This window comes from Columba livia, chromosome 15, assembly GCF_036013475.1.
Source record: "Columba livia isolate bColLiv1 breed racing homer chromosome 15, bColLiv1.pat.W.v2, whole genome shotgun sequence".
Lineage (NCBI taxonomy): Eukaryota > Metazoa > Chordata > Aves > Columbiformes > Columbidae > Columba > Columba livia.
In genome coordinates this window covers 1,182,971-1,200,819 of record NC_088616.1, presented here as the reverse complement: position 1 = coordinate 1,200,819, position 17,849 = coordinate 1,182,971, and the positions used below count along the sequence as shown (strand labels likewise).

Below are 17,849 nucleotides of genomic sequence, written 5' to 3'. Positions count from 1 at the left end.
GTGTGCTCTGTCTTAAGTAAACTTGGAATTAAACTTAAGCAGCTGTCAATGATTTCACAGTATCACAGTATGTTTGGGATTGGAAGGGACCTCAAAAGCTCATCCAGTGCAATCCCCCTGCTGGAGCAGGAACACCCAGGTGAGGTCGCACAGGAACATGTCCAGGCGGGTTGGAATGTCTGCACAGAAGGAGACTCCACAACCTCCCTGGGCAGCCTGGGCCAGGCTCTGCCACCCTCACTGAGAAGAAGTTTCTTCTCAAATTTAAGCGGAACCTCTTGTGTTCCAGCTTGATCCCATTACCCCTTGTCCTATCATTGTTTGCCACCGAGAAGAGCCTGGCTCCATCCTCATGGCACTCACCCTTTATATATTTATAAACATGAATGAGGTCCCCCCTCAGTCTCCTCTTCTCCAAACTAAAGAGCCCCAGCTCCCTCAGCCTTTCTTCATAAGGGAGATGCTCCACTCCCTTAATCATCTTGGTTGCCCTACGCTGGACTCTCTCCAGCAGTTCCCTGTCCTGCTGGAACTGAGGGGCCCAGAACTGGACACAATATTCCAGATGTGGTCTCACCAGGGCGGAGTAGAGGGGAAACTATGGTGGTTTTCTCTCCACAACTACAAATCTACATTTAAACATTTAAAGCTATGTACAGTTTGTCCTTATGTACCCTGAACAACCTTGATTTTGTTTTATTTCCTCCCTCTATTTGTACATCTTAGTGACCGTAGAGTATTCCACTTTAATAGTTTCTAGACGTAAAAGTCATGGCATACAATGAGGTTTCTTAATTGTAGTAATATATAAAAATGACAGATAGGTGAAGTGCTTTATTATGTTACTTATGTGCAAGTCTATCATACATTTCTAAGGGACGTGGTCATACTCAGACATGTTTAGCTGTTCGTTTGCTAGTGGTTCTTTTACAAATTAACTACGTTATTATTAACGAAAGAAGGAGCAGTTGATGCTGCAATGGGGAGTTTTTCAGCATGGATGTCTACAGGCAGTATTACATAGGCGTAAACATTTGTGCCGTTGTGGCCTGTGCAGACAGGTTGTATCGCAGTGACAATGCAAATCTGGTGTTGAAATTTTAGTTTAAGATTTAGTGTTTCTGGACCCTAAGTGATTGATGAAAAACATCATGTTCGGAGTGCTACTAGAAGTACTTTTTTTGTGAAAAGAAATGGTCTTGCAATGTTATTACTTAAAAATTGTTCATCTGAACTGCAGATATGTGACACGAGTTGCTGGAATGTGTAGCTCAACAAGTATTTATTTATCCTCCTGAGTCCAATAGAAGAGTTATAAAATTTAGGGATTAGAACTGGTATTTTACGAAAATATAGATTCCGCTTGCTCAAAACCGAAATGTTCTATCAACTTGTTACTTTTCCAAAGAGCTTGCACAAGATCTTGTAGAGAAAACCCTGTAAGATAAGATTGATGCAGCATTGTGAAGACCGTGCTCTGCAGGCTCCAAGAAAACAGGCTGGCAAGGAGGTAATTTGCACCTCAGCCTGTTGTTCTCATCAGCCCATGTCGGAAGGAGTGATGTGCTTTTCTTTCCGAAGCATATTTGCTTTTGTAGGTAAACCAGATTTAGTCATTGTTTGTAATGCTGTATTCCAAACCAGTGTTTGCTATGTAAGGGAACAAGATAACATTGGATAAAGTATAGAGCAAAACCATTGCTGCAGCAGTGTCCTGAGGATACAACAGACAAGAGATAATATTGTGACTATTTCTACATTTCACTGGTAAAATATTGTTATCTTAAAAGTTAGTATCAAGTATTGGTTTTATACAAATGTTTTTCCTGTGGTGTTTTATCAAATTTGCTGTTTCCCCGGTACAAAAGTAGTTTAGCAAAGCAATGTACTAACATGACAATTAAAAACCTTCTCATATTAATTTGAAAATTGTAGAAGTAGTATTAATATTTTTTTACATGATAGACATTTGTAATTAGAGTGCTTGTAGCCTATTATTGAAACAGAATATTGCTGCTGATGTATGGTTGGTTATAAATTACTTAACCCTTTAATAACTGAAGGCAACTGCAGATTCTTCTCTGAAGGAATATTCTGATTTTCTCTACAAGATGGAATCATACCTCTGTAACTTTTCCTCGACTTCTAATGAAAACATAAAGTTAACATGAAGCAAACTTTCCTAATGTATGGAACTTTTTATTCCTCTAAGCATTTCTTTATAGAATACATACAGCAAAGGCAGCAAGGGCAGCAGTTTTACACGGTTACACAGCATTCTGTTGATGTGCTTCCTGAACCAGTAGATGTGTTCAGGGGAATTTGAGGGTTAAAAATGAGCTGTCAGGATCCACAGTTACTAGAACCCGGGGCTATCCAGACATGGACAGCAACCAAGCCCAGGAAATCGGGACTGACCTTTCAGGCTCGATCTTCTGAAATTCACACCGTGGATTCATGCCTTGCCCAGTGGTATCAACCCTCCTGCAATGCACCGTGTGGGTGTGACTGCTCAAGAAAGCCAGGAAAATGGCATCTTACTTTAGATAACAGTTTCCTAGGCAGAGAGATTTAGATTTCTGAACAAAGGAAAAGGCTCATCCCTGTTTCTGCTACGCTACGTAGAACAGGACTTGTGGGCAAATAAAATGGCCATCTGCATAGCTGCCATTCAGTGAGCGCCATTCAGTTAACTGCCTGTAGGAAAGAAAACTGGGTGTCTGAGTGAAAATACAATGTATAGAAGCTCTATAGTATGATGTCACTATTTTCCTAGAATGTTTTCATTTTGGGTAGTTAAAAGTGAGAAATAATGCTACCTGCCATCAGTGTTATGTTATCCCAAAGGAAACAGTTCTGGGATTGTGATAATTTCTCTTTATTTCAGTGATTGTTGGCTTTTACATCCGAGTTTGACTGTGTCGTATTTCCCAGAAACACCTCATGGAAGCTAAACTTCTCTTTAGAATATAGTATCTGGAACATCTTTGGAGCATTTATAAGCTCAAGTGAATTTCCTAGGATTTATCACACAGTACAAAAATCAAAATTGCAATCTACATCTTTCCTTGCATTTCGAATCAATATGTCTCTTCTTCTCTTTACTTTCATTAACTCTATCTGAAAAATTATTAATAGATACGTACCAAATTATCACACCTCTCAGATTTCTGTCTTAGTAAGATAGTATTACAAATGTGTGATCTGTTCTATTTTTAATGATATTTAAAACTCAATTTAAAGTAGTGAGAAAACTGTTGGCTTTCATTCTTCGGAGCCTGTAGGGAACCTCTAATTATGAAGCAGCAATAATAATTTCATAGTTAAGACTGAGGCTGGCTTCCTATTTTAGGCCTGAATAGTAAATTGTCTTTACTGAGCTCCGAGAGTTCTTTGAATCACTTTTAAACTTCGCGTGCTGCATTTTATCCTGCAGTGGATGTTTGCAGGGAGTTTGTAGGTTAGTCAGATAAAATGTTTTACAAATATAACACTCAAAAATCTCATCTGACCGTTGAACATTTTCTTAGGTCCTTGAAAGTGTGAGGCCTACAGATGTCCCAATCATATAATTATTTTCCTGCGAAGAAAACTAGTACATTGTTTTTGAGATAAAATCTTTGTATGTTAATGAAGAATTACACAAATAAAAAAGTCTCATGATATGTGAGACTTGAAAAAAAGACTTAAACCTTTTTCCAGCCTGGAAAGCAATCAGAATTCTAAACATGTGAGTCCATGTAAGTAAAGATAATATAGATATTGAAGAGGTATGGAGTAAATGATTCTTTATAAAGGTGCAGTTTAAACCTGCAGCATAAACATAATGCAATTTGAAGTTAATTTGGCCAATTCTGTTAGGGATAATAACAAGTCCTACTTTAAATACGTTAATAACTAAAGGAGGGGCAAGGAAAACCTCCATTCTCTGTTGGGCTTTGAGAGCAATATAGTTAACAAAGATGAGGAGAAAGCTGAGGTACTTAATACCTACTTTGCCTCCGTTTTTACCAGTAAGACAGGTGGCCCTCAGGACAACTGGCCTCTGGAGGTGGTTGACAGAGATAGGAAGCCAAATAGCCCCCTTGTATTCCAGGAGGAAATAGTTGGTGACTTACTGAGCCATCTGGATCCTCACAAGTCTATGGGACCAGACGGGATCCATCCTAGGGTGATGAGGGAGCTAGCAGAAGAACTTGCCAAGCCACTCTCCGTCATCTCCCAACAGTCCTGGCTCACTGGCGGGGTCCCATATGATTGGAAATTGGCAAATGTTACCCCAATCCACAAAAAGGGCTGCAAAGCTGACCTGGCAACTCCAGGCCTGTCAGCCTGACCTCGGTGCCTGGCAGGGTTATGGAGCAGATCATCCTGAATGCAATCACACAGCACCTTCAGGATGGACAAGGGATCAGACCCAGCCAGCATGGGTTTAGGAGGGGCAGGTGCTGTCTGACCAAGCTGATCTCCTTTTATGATCAGGTGACCCAGCTGGTGGATGAGGGGAAAGCCATGGATGTGGTCTATCTGGACTTCAGCAAGGCCTTTGACACTGTCTCCCATAATATACTCCTGCAAAAGCTGGTAGCCCGTGGCTTGGACAAGTGCACTCTCTGCTGGGTTAAGAACTGGCTGTAGGGCCGGGCCCAGAGAGTGCTGGTGAATGGGGCTGCATCCAGCTGGCGGCCAGTCACTAGTGGTGTCCCCAGGGGTCAGTGTTGGGTCCAGTCCTGTTCAACATCTTGATTGATGATTTAGATGAGGGGATTGAGACCATCAACAGCAAATTTGCTGATGACACTGAGTTGGGAGGGAGTGTCAACCTGCTGGAAGGCAGGAGGGCTCTGCAGAGGGATCTGGATGGACTGGAAAAATGGGCTGATTCCAATGGGCTGAAGTTCAGCAAGGCCAAGTGCCGGGTCCTGCACTTTGGCCACAACAACCCCCTGCAGCGCTCCAGGCTGGGCGCAGAGTGGCTGGAGAGCAGTCAGGCAGAAAGGGACCTGGGGGACTAATGGACAGGAAGCTCAACATGAGCCAACAGTGTGCCCAGGTGGCCAAGAAGGCCAATGGTATCCTGTCCTGTATCCAAACCAACGTGGTCAGCAGGACAAGGGCAGTGATCCTTCCCCTGTGCTCTGCATTGGGGAGGCCACACCTGGAGTATTGTGTTCAGTTCTGGGCCCCTCAGCTCAGGAAAGAGATTGAAGTGCTGGAGCGGGTCCAGAGAAGAGCAACAAGACTGGGGAAGGGACTTGAACACAAGCCCTATGGGGAGAGGCTGAGGGAGCTGGGCTTGTTTAGTCTGGAGAAGAGGAGGCTTAGAGGTGAGCTCAGCACTCTCTAGAACTACCTGAAGGGCAGTTCTAGCCAGGTGGGGATTGGTCTCTTCTCCCAGGCAGTCAGCAATAGGACAAGGGGCCATGGGCTTCAACTCTGCCAGGGGAAATTGAGGCTGGAGATGAGAAAGCAATTCTTTGCAGAGAGAGTGGTCAGGCATTGGAATGGCTGCCCAGGGAGGTGCTGGACTCACCGGCCCTGGAGGTTTGTAAACTGAGATTGGACATGGCACTTAGTGCCATGATCTAGTGAATGGACTGGAGTTGGACCAAGGGTTGGACTTGATGAGCTCTGAGGTCTTTTCCTACCCAGTTTATTCTGTGTAATGTAAAGCAGACAGAACTAAAGCTCCAGAGTTTTCTTCAAGCAGCCTGTAGAGGGCTGGGACACATCTCTGAGAAGGAAACCCCTGAATTCTCAGATCCAGATGTGTGGACAATATGTCAGATAAAGTGGGAAACTAATTCTAATGCTGGTGCAAAATCAAGTTGATAACTACATTTCTTTCTTTGATGGAAGTGCACACGTGGTGTAATTTTTTGTTTGTTTGTTGGGGTGCTGCAATGTAGAAGTCTCTAGTGGTGCTTTCCTGAAACTCGAGTTTGAATCGGAATATGTTGTGTGCAGACAGAGACGTGCTTCTAGTGATCTCCAGATACACTGACTCATTTGCTGAGGTTCTCCATTGCTGCCTTCCCCTCTCTAACTCCTGGTTTCTTGGGCGTTTTCCTCTGCCATGCCAGAGTTCCATGCTGTAATCCTAGCCGGTGTTTTCTGTGCATTCCCTGTGTTTGCTTCAGTCTGATTTTTTTCCTTCTGTAGGAGGCTTTACTTTAATGTATTAATCTGGATGAAAAAAATATTTTTATTAACCACAGTGAACAGTCTGTGCCAGAAGCAAAACTTTGTTTTATTTTTCTGTTAGTCTAAAAAGGATAAACACTACATGTTTCTTTCCTTTTAGACATTTTGACCAGTACCATTTTTATACATTAGTTTGCTAACTTTGACAATGATAACCTAGTAAAGGATTTTAGAGAAGCAAAATCAATATCCTTGCTATATTGGTGTTACATTTTACAATGGTTTATGAACAAACTTTTTCTTTTTCTGAAATAGTTTTAAGAACTAAACGTTATTTTGGCCTGTGCACAAGTGTGTTTAACGGCGTGTGTAACTTGCTGTGTATTTTGGTCACTTTTTCTCCCGAAAACCCGGAGTGTGGTTTGGTACGATGAATCTAGCTTTATATCTGACAAGAGCTCTGAAAAAAGGCCGTGATCTCATGACACAATTACCTGGAAGGTTCACATTCTGCCAGTTCACATTTGTGAAATAAAGTTGGTGGATTAATATTAAACCGTAAAACCAAATAAAGTAACTTTTTAAAAAGCATAAATTGTAGCTTATAAAAGCAAAACCTTGGATAAATGAAAGTGTTTGGGGACTTTTGTTTTATGAGAGTGCAATGGGCTGGGATGTACCTGAAAAAAGAGAAGCAAGTGGCAAGTGTTGGAAATTCAATGCACTTCTCAAGTAATATTCGAGATGGGATTCTTTCTGGAAATTTTGTACCTAGAAAGAAGAAGTTACTGGTGCTTCAACATAATTCGGAGAAGTAGGTATATGCGTACTGCATTTACTAATTTTATTCAGCAAATGAGTTTGCGAAGCGGTATAGTAAAACTCAGCAATAGGTGCTGGGGTTGGTTCGGGACAGTTGTGAGCTCACCTGGGGTGTAAGAGCAGGCAGGCTGCTGCAGGGAAACAAGAGGAGATGTTGCAAATGTTCTGAACAACCCATTAACACGCTTGTGTGGTACAAATACAATAAAATAAATGGAGAATATTTCATTTACAAGGCATGAAAGCAAGGCATATAATATTCTAAAATAAATGTTTTTTTTTTTTTTTCAGTGTACAAATACTACCTTCTCATTTTACTTACCTTTATTTGCATTGTAGCTAATTGCTGTCTTTGGTGATGTCTGAATTCTTGACCCCATTACCCTCTTTGACCCTGTTATCTGTCTTCTTGGAGCCTGCAAATGAATGGCATTGCTTGAATGGAGTTGCACATTCTCAGGTTTCCCAAAATTTCTGGTAGTGAAGGGTGGTTAAAATTATGATTACTCAAACAATAGACTAAGGAAACAATATCCTCTTTTTACAATAACTATAGCTATTCTGCCAGCCCTCAGTGCTACTTTAGTAGCTATTTGGGAAGCCCAGGCAGAAAATAATACCAAAGAGCTCATCCACATAAATATACTCCAGAAAGAAGCTGGAAGATGAAAGGACATGAAGGCTTTTCCTACACAGTGGTTTAATTTTCTCTTGAATTTTGAGCTTTGAAGTCTTAGGCAGTATTACATTTTATTTTGCTGTCATTGTATCATGATTTGCCTCTGACGCTTTGAGACAAAGACTGAATTACTAGAGATGGTTTCCATAGCAATTACAACTATTTGAATATGCATGGAACAGCTTTCTCATTGTTTCATTTTTTCCAAGAATTTTTATATTTACCAGATGAATAGTCCAAGTTCTAACTTTATTAAGGAGCTGTAAGGGGGATTTGTTGAGGTTTTGGGAGAAGGGAGTGGCTGTCTTAATCATGTTTACTGTGTTTCCAAAAACCATAGCGAGTAATTTGGCAATTAAAAAAATACCATTATTATCTCACCACGTTTGTAGCTTAATGGAACACGTATGAGTGCAACAGCCATTTCTGCTCACGGGGCCTTGTCTTCAAGCAGACAGAGCACAGTTTGAGCTGTGAGCGGTTGGGATCTGTGGACACGCTTAATTTTGCTGTTCCTCAGAGTGGAGTCAAATGGAATGAGTAGTGTCATAGTAATGGCTTGTCAGGTGACATCTGTAAAATCCGTCATTTTGTGTCTGTGCACTGACTGACAGAAGAGGATCGAGCACTGTTTGGGATGTTCAGACTCCACTGCGACCTAAAAAGTGAGTACTGATTGGGTCCAGTTCTGTGCTGCCTTGAATGATCTATTCACAGGATTTCCTAGTTATGACAGAATTCTCCATTATGTCCACTGTATATGTATCATTTTCTAAATTATACTATAGTAATGTAGTAACAATTAATTGTTCTGCACAGTAACTTTTACAAACAAGAAGAGCAATCGTAATTTGTCAGTTAGTTCAGCACTGGCAAGTGCCCAGTGGTTCACTGGGAAGTTATGAAAAGAAAACCAGAAGAGCTTGTGTCATGCATAGAAACTATTGGAGTTCTGCGTCAGAAATAAATGTCTGTCTTGACTCTTCTCACACTTTGTCAAATTTAATACTGTGGATTATTTGTATTATTTGCTGTTTCCTGGCAGGTCTTGTACTGTGGAATCTCTCTTAGTTTCTGTCATTCCTATATTTTGCCCTCTCTTCCCTTGCCAACCTCTATTGACACTTGAGGTCTGGTTTCTACTAACAAAAGAAGGGATATAACTTTCTTCTAGAGAGTTGTGTCTTACATCTGATTATTTGCAGTTTGTTTTGTGTCAAGTTCTTCTGTACTCATGCAGCCAAAAAGTAGTGAGCTACGCAGATTTGTTGTGAGGTAAAATGTCTGACTCTGTATAGTTTCACAGATGGAATGGTGCTAGTTTCACAGTGGATGTGCTACTAAAACTAAAAAGGAACAGCATGAAAAACATTTTACGTGTAAGCTAAGATTCTCATCTAGTGTCTGTATTTGGTCTATGAAAATGGTGACTTGATTCTTGAGGTGTTTGTTAAGAAATGAGCTCAACGTACTTTTCCAAGCCTTGCTGTGACACACATACCGCCACTCACTTTGCACAAACATTTCAGACAAGAACTTGGAGTTGAATTCTAGACTCTGCCATGAGATGTGCACATGCTGCTCCCATGGATCCTAAAGAATCAGTTAATTGCAGTAATTTACTGCTGAGTTGTGAGTTGCATATATACAAAATGTATAGACTGACAAGAAAGTCTACAGTCAAGCATATTGATTTTGACAAATGAATGGTACCATTTCAGTAGCATTAATAGCTCATTATGGCTGTTATTACTTCTGCCGTGCCTTCTTTGACACACTCTTAATGTACCAAGTCTGCCCTCCCATCTTTCTTTGTGCTGTTATCAACCACCATCTCCGCTCTGGAGTTTTTTCACAGAACTTCTCATTCCCCTCTACCCTGTAAAAGAAGCATTTTAGTTCCAAACCCAACAACTGCTGGAAGCGACTCCTCTCAGAATGATGTACATATGGGGAGAGAGACAACAGGCAAGACTTATCTAGGGTTGCGTGGCTGAGCGAGGTTAGAGTGATACATCCGCTGGTGGATTGTCTGGCACCCCGTACAGATGCATACAGTTAAAAATACCTCCAGTGAAGTCTGAACTGATTTTCTTTCTGCGTTTCACTGTGCCCCTTTCTTAACACTTGTTTAGGCTGCAGCAGGTTCCAGTGTGCCCGTCCCGTGCTGTCAGCATGTGTGCTTAATGCTGGCTCTTACCATCCTGGAGAGCCTACAGTCGCTATGGTGGAGAGATGGGACAAACCTCTGCCGCGAGTGCCTTTGCATCCTTTGCTCCCAGTGCTGCTGCTGTTCCAATGCCTTTTGTTCTTTGCCGTCCTATCCCATGAATTCTTTCCCTTTGTAACCTCCCCTTTTTGCTGCTCCAGACCTCTTGCCTTGCTTCCTTCAACTTCCTAGCCCCCTTTTCAAGTTGAAGACAGTTGATGTTAGAAGTTTACGTGGGTTTTTAAAAAGTAATGGTGTTATAAAACACCCAAAGCCATGAAATACCAAGACCTAAGCTCAGGAAGACCCACCATACGGTGGCTGTGCTTTCACTCTTGCCCAGGCATCCACAAGAGCTGCCTGTCAGACAGACCTTTGCCCTTGGGGCTGCCCTGGTGTTCCTGACACCTCCCTGGCCGCCTCTGTTGACTAGAAAGCTTTTTGCACACCCTGTGTATAAACCTGCTCATCCTTCCTCTGTCGGTACAAAACATTGAAAAAAGAGTAAATTTTGTTTGAGCCTAAGCTTCATGTAGCACCGTACAGAAGAGTCTCTGCTCTGCCAGCCCGCAGGCTGACACGGGTGCCAAAGGACTGTTTCCCCCAAGAGAGGCAATTGAGAACATCCCTGATTTTCCCTTTGGCTCATCCAACATTCAGCTGTGCTGCCATGTTGACTCAGTTCTGATTGCTGCACCCCAGCACTTCACGTACATCTGAGGCAATTCTTTTTTCATGTGCTGTTTGATACCGACAGGAATGCTTTATTAGCCTCCCAAATTTGTCCTTAGTTAGTATGGAGTTGCAAAGGAAATGAGACTTCATTCAGTTATTTTGCTTTGCATTTTAATGGGTCCTCAGTTGTACGTAAATCTCTGTATTTTTGTATTGGGAAGTGGTGAACATTAATGAGAGGGAATTTTTCTGTTGGAATGTGTGCAGTTAAGGAACGGAAAAAATAAAATTGGAAAGCGTTTTCCTCATATGAGGCTCTTAATAGAACCCTCATGTCAGTATTTAGAGAACCACGTATAGATCCTTCCTGCAATGTTGTGTTGCCAACTACTCCTAGCCTTTCTGTTAGAGGATATTGAAAACTGGATTTAAAATTATTGCAACTCATTAACATCTTATATCTTTACTTAATCATTTATGATATTGCTGAACAGTCAAAAGCTGTCTGAAATATAGATTATTTTGAAGATTATCTGGAATAATGTTAAGAGCACCCACCTTCTTCCAGTCTCTCACATAGATCATGAGTTCTAGAATGTAGAATGTAGAAGTGACAGTCCAGGCTTGATAATTCTATTTTTTTAAAAAACTTTTGGCCTTTTTTCAGTGTTTAATAGACTGTATAAATATTCTTAATTCAATGTCAAGCTTTCCGTTTAAACCAAGCACACATTTGATTTCTGGACTTGGGAGTTGAGTTCGTGTGTTATAGGTTTCTGAATTTACTTATCTTATAAAACACAGTATCACTAACATTGTCTTTAGTAAGTGCAATATCAGCTTCATTTGAGAACTCACATTATCAGTTAGTTTCCACGTATATATACCTGAACACTAAATAAACTTACCTGTGCCAAATACTGAGTGACCCACTGTACACGAATTTAGAAAACGGAAGATGCAACTGTAAGATGCTTTTACAAGTCTGTAAAGCCCCTCTTGATTCAGCTTTGATTTTTCTTGTTCCTCGAATGAAAGGAAAACTCCTCATAAGGGGTAGTTACAAAACTGCCATAGAGGTGATCAACCGTAACTTAAGGGGTTTTTTTAAATCATTCAACACTGTTGCTCACTAAATTAAGTTAAACTAATTAGTTCAATCTTTAGTATATGTAGCTTTATTTTTTGTAGCTTTATTTTAATTTTATTTAAATTCTTTTGGGTAAAGTTGTGCAGATGTCTTCATCATAGGAAAACAGTGGGGAGGGAGAACAGTTTTTTATATATATATATATATATATAAATAAAGATACGAGTAAAATTCACAAAGAATGCTAGCGCTGTGAATGTGGCAATGCATATTGGGCAGGGCTTCTGATTTTGAAATATTTTAAAGAGATTTGGAACATATGTCCTGATCTAACCTTTTAGCCTTTGAAACATTACTAAATGACCCCATTGGAAAGGTTCATAATCCTGTTACAAAGGTATATAATGATGTTCTTAAAAACCCTTGAACATTGGTTAAAGTACTTTAGAATCCAAAGAAACATACTCATAATAATGCATGATAATACAAGAGCCTTCATATTAAAATGATTTACCTGCAGGTCTTCTAGGCATTTTAATTTTAATTCTCTCCGCCCTAAGTCTGACATTTGATTCCTCCTGCAGTCAGGTCTCCCATGTAGGCTACCAGGGAATTTGGGATTACGTTTTCAGTGCCTTCTTCAGAATACAGGTGTGTTGGCAAAGGAACAGATAAATGAATGACTGGGAAACACAGCAGGTTCAGGAATGTTTGTACTGTGCTTTGTCCTGTCTTTAACTAGAGTGACCTGCCTCATAGGTAACGTTCAGCCATAGATTTTTCAATCTAAAATAGGAAATAGTAAATTATTTCTAATCCCATGTTTTGACAGCATTTGAGTTTTAATGGTATGCATCGAAGTAATGAAAATACATAGGGTTAAGTGTGATTAAATGCACCAGACTACTACTGGCAGCCAGTGCACAACTATGCATCTTCTTAGCACCGTACGTAACACAGAGTATTACTGCAAAGTAGTATTTGTAGCATTGGTAATATTCAGCAACTCTTTTGTTGTTTGATTTGTTTTTTAATAATGTTTTAATACTTTCTTAATATTTATCCTAATTAACATCATTTTTAATCCCCTACTTTTGGGGAATCGAATAATTGTATTCCTATTGAACGAGTTATCTTTGTGGCAGTAGTCTATGGGCACTTGCTTGAAAAGCCATCAGCTTCACAATGGAGCTTGGTTTATGAGGGAAAAACGCTTTTCATATCTATAGATTAATATTTCAGCCTGGCTAATCTTGGTAGTAACTGAAGGTTACAAAGTCATACAAAAGTTCTTTAGATACAGATGCAAAGTAAATTGCTAATATCAGCCCAATTTCTTTTGCGTAGGTGTCCATATCCCAGAAAAACCTGCCGTGACTGGCGCTAATTGGCAGCAATTGGCAGATTGTGGATCATGGTCCAAAGACCAACTGGATACAGAGGCTGAAGTATTTTATTGCATCCACCTACGTTCAGAGGCAGCTGTTTCTTTTCAGGATTGACAGATATTGGTGGGATATCAACCTTGGAAAATCTTTTTCTTTGCTTCTTTTTTTCATACTTTCGGTAGATTTTGGTTTTCAGTGTTTCAGAGTAATACCAGTACTTCTCCGAGAAACAAAAATTACATTAAGACTTAGTAAAAAGAAATCAAATCGATACTGTTCCTGAAATTTCTTACGGTAGAAGAATGTCAGCAGAGGAGATGAGGTGTTTTTCTTGTCGGTCATATCTGGAGTTACTACTTTGACGTCTACCAGAGGAGAGGACCTGCCAAAATGGTTCTCAGAATGGAAGGGGAATCCAGAGGGGTGAAGTGGTGACAAATCATCTCACCAGGGGATGGAATATGCTTTGTATAGAAGGAATCACGGCACCATTCTGGTTTTTCCCCCAAGAGTCTTGGCATGTTAGCTAAAAATACAGATTTCGAGTGATTTTTAGGAGATTTTTCTCTACTGCATTTTTTTGCCTATATGTGTTCATTCAGACAGCCTCTGGCTGTTGTCCGCACCAGTATTTTAATAAGCAGCCGGTTTTGGTTATCATGTTGAAATTCATCATGCAGATCTGGTGTATCTGAAGATCAGCAGAAGCCCCTGCGCATAAATCTGTTCTTTTTCTCTTAGGGCTTCTGGCTCTCACACTGAAAATTAATTTAAAATTAATTAAAACAGATGAAAATACTTAAGATCATTTATCCTTCTAATTAAATTAGAAGACTCGAGGGAATGTTTGTGGTCATTTGTGACCACTCACGCACTTCAGTTGTAAATTAATGGGAAATATGTTCCAGGAGTCACCCACGAAGAGTCCCACGAGTCACGTTACTCGCTGCTTTTTCCGAAAGCGTCAGTGGATGTGGGCTGGGGTAATCTGATCGAGAAGTATTACATTAGACTGCAACTTATGAAAAATGCCTTCTTCTCCAAGCATCAAAATGTGTTGTGAAGTCTTTACCATGAAATACACACTGAAGACCAGGGAACTTTCTTCTTGATGGATTTGTTTGCCGACCTCTGTGGATAGACATGTTTTAATATGCTTTCCCTAAGTGTATAGCCAAAAATAGAAGAGTTTTCTTGATAGCATGGCATAGCAATTTATGTATAAATACTATATCATTGAATGATTTATGATTTTTCATTTCCAAGTTGATTATCCTCTATTCAGCAATTTTTATTACCATTACATTTGTAGTAAGTCTTTGGGTCCTATCTTTGAGACTTGTTGGTGTTAAATACAGAGTTTTGTAACATTTGGATCTTTTGTTAAAATTCCTTTTCCATCACATTCTCAAACGTGATGGTGATGACCTGGTCACTGTATGTACTGAACGGTGAATGAAAAGAAAGTGTAAAACTTGGTGAATAATTGCCAATAAAGTCACGGATGAAGGAAATAATAACTACGTGGGGACAGAGTATATATTTGTTGGAGCACAGTGGATTTTTTTAAAAGTTGCTTTTATCTTTGTTCCCATAAAAGTAACGTTTAATGACAGTTGATGGATAAATATTAAAACACAAGGGGATGAATAATTGCCATTGTTAAAAGAGGCCCATATTGCTCAGAAATTTACAAATTCTTAGTGGCGTTTTGTCTCTCTAAAAGTCTAAGTTTGCGTTCCTGATATCATCTTACATTTGCAATCTGCCTTTTACAGTAAATGGCGCCATCATTATCTAAAGTGGCTGGAGAGAGGTACAAAGAATAATGATCCATGTGCATTTGCTCTGTGTCCTTGCAGCGCTGATCTAACACAGGAGGGTGGAATGGGTTCGTTCTGACGGGCAGGCCTTTCCCAGGCTCTCACAGACAATGACACTGTGACAAAGGGATGAAGATCAATCCCACAGTTGTCTCCGGCCTCCAGGAAGACATTTTTCATAATGTTGTGGTTTCATAATGGTTGTGGCTACCTCGTTCATCTGAGGTAAAAGTTGCTACGACTTGGTTTATTTTCACAGAATCACAGAATATCAGGGGTTGCAAGGGCCCTGGCAAGCTCATCCAGTGCAATCCCCCCATGGAGCAGGAACACCCAGATGAGGTTACACAGGAAGGTGTCCAGGCGGGTTGGAATGTCTGCACAGAAGGAGACTCCACAACCCCCCTGGGCAGCCTGGGCCAGGCTCTGCCACCCTCACTGGGAAGAACTTTCTTCTCATCTTTAAGTGGAACCTCTTGTGTTCCAGTTTGCACCCATTGCCCCTTGTCCTGTCACTGGTTGTCACCAGAAGAGCCTGGCTCCATCCTCCTGACACTCCCCCTTTCCATCTTGATCCCCAGGAATGAGTCCCCCCTCAGTCTCCTCTTGTCCAGCTCCAGAGCCCCAGCTCCCTCAGCCTTTCCTCACACGGGAGATGCTCCACTCCCTTCAGCATCTCGGTGGCTGCGCTGGACTCTCTCCAGCAGTTCCCTGTCCTGCTGGAACTGAGGGGCCACAACTGGACACAATATTCCAGGTGTGGTCTCCCCAGGGCAGAGCAGAGGGGCAGGAGAACCTCTCTGACCTACTGACCACCCCCTTCTAACCCACCCCAGGTACCATTGGCCTTCCTGGCCACAAGGGCCCAGTGCTGGCTCGTGGTCACCCTGCTGTCCCCAGGACCCCCAGGTCCCCTTCCCCTACACTGCTCTCTAATAGGTCATTCCCCAACTTATACTGGAACCTGGGGTTGTTCCTGCCCAGGTACAAGACTCTACACTTTCCCTTGTTATATTTCATTAAATTTTCGTTAAATTAAATTTTAGTAGCATTACATTATGGAAACATTTCAGATCGGAGTTCTCGGTTGATTTATGTGGATGAGACAAACTGCTGCCCTGTGCTTTTGTGCCACCTGAACTGGCTTGCAAATGCTTCCTGCTATGAGGTACCACCAGGCTGATAATCAAAGATTTTTAGTGCTAATCTATGACATGTTCACTGAGGACACTTATGTAAGATGTTCAGGCTTTTACAGAACCAAGAAAGAGGACAGAAAGAATAAAATGAAGTAGCTGATTCTGCACCACTTGGTAGAAACACGAGCTGTTGAAGTATGGGCACGTTTGGTAGAATGTTACGGGAAAATAAAACGAAACAGAAGGATATATATGTATGTAAAGACTGGGCAGGTGTTCCTGCTCTTGATGAAGCTATGTAAATTACACATTAAAGAAAATATCCACAGTTCCTAAACCCTTGAAGTAAAACCATCTAAAGCTAATTGTTAACAAAGGCAGAAGTCGATGAGCTATGACATTACACAAGGAATTATATCTTCCACAAGATGGAGCTGTGTGATTTCTGCTTTTGGAAGCCATTCAGTCTATTAGTAAATGATTCTTTGATTACTGTACAAGGACAGGAGAATCACAGTGATCTATCATTGCTTTCTTACTCAGGTGCTAAGGAACTGCTGCAATTAAATTCTAGATGGTCGTGTGGGTGCTAAAAGTATTGAATTTAACATGAAGGCCTCTGAATCTAGAAGAAAAGCTATATTGTAAAAAAAAAACAAAAAGAAGAAGAAGAAAAATAAATGTATTACCTTTCTCTATGAAGATCTCAGTGATTTGCCTAGTGCGTGGTCTCCTATCAGCCTTTTTTTATTTACTCTCTTTGATGATGACTGCAATGCAGATTTCTTTGGAATGATTCCTTATCATTTATGCTCTGTAACATCTGGATGAGGGAGGAATACAATTGCTTAAATGATAATTCAGACAAGTATTTTCAGTAACATTGATGGGCCTCCAGTTCTGGAGTGTTTATTAGGTGAGAGCACATGTAAGTAAAGGATTTCATCAACAGAATGGAAAACTGTTGCTGAAAGCAGTGACTGGAGGAGATCAAGGATTCATAGTAGAAAGACCACAGAACGTGAGGTTCTGGTGTGATGCCTTTGCATGAAAAGGTGACGTAATCCTTTTCCTGAATAAGCAGGGGAAGAAACCAGGAGAAAGGGTGGAGAGCCGGGCTTGTTTTTGTTCCTGATGTGGCGCTGGCGGGGCTGGTTGAGGCCACAGGAAAGAAACGTTGGAAACTGGAGAGCCAGGGCTGGCATCAGCAGAACCGAACAGAAGCAAAGATGGTGCAGCGTTGTGATTCTCTCTGTTAAATGTGGGCCAAGGATCATCTGGACAGGTACCTGGAAAGGTAAAAGAGCTTTTCCACAACATACTAAGAATCTTAGAGAATGAAGTTATTGAGGTGATAACAACCTGGGATATATCCCTGACAATCCAAGTGCCGACTGTATAATTACGAATGGAGCTTGTGTGGAGCCAGCTAGAAAGGGTATAAGTTGGGGAATGCCAACTTATGCCAGCCACCAAGATGCTGAAGGGAGTGGAGCATCTCCCATGTGAGGAAAGGCTGAGGGAGCTGGGGCTCTGGAGCTGGACAAGAGGAGACTGAGGGGGGACTCATTCCTGGGGATCAATATGGAAAGGGGGAGTGTCAGGAGGATGGAGCCAGGCTCTTCTGGTGACAACCAGTGACAGAACAAGGGGCAATGGGTACAGACTGGAACACAAGAGGTTCCACTTAAAGACGAGAAGAAAGTTCTTCCTGGTGAGGGTGGCAGAGCCTGGCCCAGGCTGCCCAGGGAGGTTGTGGAGTCTCCTTCTGTGCAGACATTCCAACCCGCCTGGACACCTTCCTGTGTAACCTCATCTGGGTGTTCCTGCTCCATGGGGGGATTGCACTGGATGAGCTTTCCAGGGCCCTTCAACCCCTG

General features: G+C 41.3%; 1 long non-coding RNA gene across 1 annotated transcript in view; it reads left to right on the top strand.

The window, feature by feature from the left end:
- Positions 1-17,125: 17,125 nt before the first annotated feature.
- Positions 17,126-17,849, top strand: part of LOC110362182 (uncharacterized) — a 95,459-nt gene continuing 94,735 nt past the window's right edge. The window contains exon 1 of the long non-coding RNA XR_002419285.2: positions 17,126-17,266. This is a non-coding gene — a long non-coding RNA (uncharacterized LOC110362182). The remainder of the gene's footprint in view (positions 17,267-17,849) is intronic.